The following is a 1,771-nucleotide window of genomic DNA, read 5'->3' on the forward strand; positions in this document are numbered from 1 at the left end:
TCAGAACCAGAGAGGAGGGAGTCGATTCTGGGGTGTGTAACCCGAGAACTGCCCTCTTGCAATCCCAGACCCTTTGGGGGATGTCGGAGAGCGGTTTCAGCCTGATCCCTGCAGGCCAGAGCAGGGGAGCCCACCTGTGCACAAATCTGTGCATCAGACCTCTAGTGTTAATTAGCACTACTTTAAAATGAGAACAAGAGCCCGGTGGGGAGTGGTTGAATGTTGACCTATGACTCAGGAGGTCAAAGTTTGACTCCCTGTCAGGGCACATGCCCGGGTTGTGGTCTCGATCCCCAGTGTGAAGTGTGAAGGAGGCAGTAATCCATGATTCTCTCTCATCATTGGTGCTTCTATCTCTCTCTCCCTCTCCTTCCTCTCTGAAATCAATGGAAGATATCCTATATAATAAAAGCCTAATATGCAAACTGTTTCCTTGACTGAGAGTTCAACCACTCACTATGACGTGCAATGACCACTAGGGGGTGGTGCAGAACATGGCGGGCGCGGTGATGAGGCACTGGCAGCAGGCAGCAGTGGAGGTGCTCCTGGCCCAAGTGGGCTTCCGGGTGAGCAAGGCAGCCTCTGCCAGGACTGCAGGGGCTGGTCAGGCTCACTCATGGGTTCTGTGTAGGAGCCAGTCTACTGGGGCCAGGTGGGAGAGAACGTAATCCTGCCGCTTTCTTGGCAGCGCGCTGAGCCGCCCAGAAGCCCATGCTGCAGTCTGGTCAGCTGCATCCAGCTGTTCTTACTGCATCTCCACGTGGGGACTCAGGTGCCGTGACTCAGGCGGAAGGAGGGCATGCGGGGGCCGGGGGGCCAAGGGGCCCAGGTGCTGCCCAGGGCCCAGAGGTCTGCTGGGACCTGCCCTTCCATGCCAGATGCTCGTGCTTCGATCGCCAGCCAGGCCTAGGGACCGCACCCATGCACGATTTCGTGCACTGGGCCTCTAGTTAAAGTAATAAAATGTCGAGTCTTTGAAAAAACAAATGATCCTATTGCTGTTTTCTAAAAGATAAAATAATGACAAGGCAAACTCTACTGTATATTTCTTGTTAAATTAATTTTTAACAGATGTATCATGCTGCTGTCAATAGTTATTAATACAATATTTATAAACAATTTATCAGAAGGTGAATGGAATAAGAACTCAGCAGTGATTGTTGTGCATGTCATTATCATGATATGCTTTCTTGCCTGGAGAGAACTTTTTATACTTATAGCTTAATGATACATGAAGAATACATTTTGGAGTGTAGTGATAAGAATGAAAATCGAATAATTGTACAAGTTAACTTTTTTAAGTTGCCTGTGCAAATTGACTTAATACTTACACTTGGCAACTGGGCTGGAGATAATACCAGTACATCATGCTTGTTAGTACAGGAAGGCATTTCTGAGCTTCCTGCAGCTAGACAGGGTAACAAGATGAGTTTTGGCCATATGAATGTGACAAGAAGTGACAAACCATGGTCTTCCAAACCATGTCCCGAAAAGTATTTTTGTGATATTCCATGCTTTCTCTCTCTCTCTTTCATCCATTTGTGCAGGCAAGGATTCAGTGGGCTGAAACACATGATGAACGAAGCTCAGATCCTTGGGTCATGGCTTGAAGAGGAGTCACCTAGTGAAGTTGCCAGACCCAGCTCAGACTTGGATGAATGAGAAATAAAATCCTACTGTGGTAAGCCACTGAAATTTGAAGATTTACTTGTTACCAGAGCATATCCTACCTACTCTTCCTGAACTAATAAAGCACCACCATTGTTTACCA

This window comes from Myotis lucifugus, unplaced genomic scaffold (assembly GCF_000147115.1).
Source record: "Myotis lucifugus unplaced genomic scaffold, Myoluc2.0 scaffold_136, whole genome shotgun sequence".
Taxonomy (NCBI): domain Eukaryota; kingdom Metazoa; phylum Chordata; class Mammalia; order Chiroptera; family Vespertilionidae; genus Myotis; species Myotis lucifugus.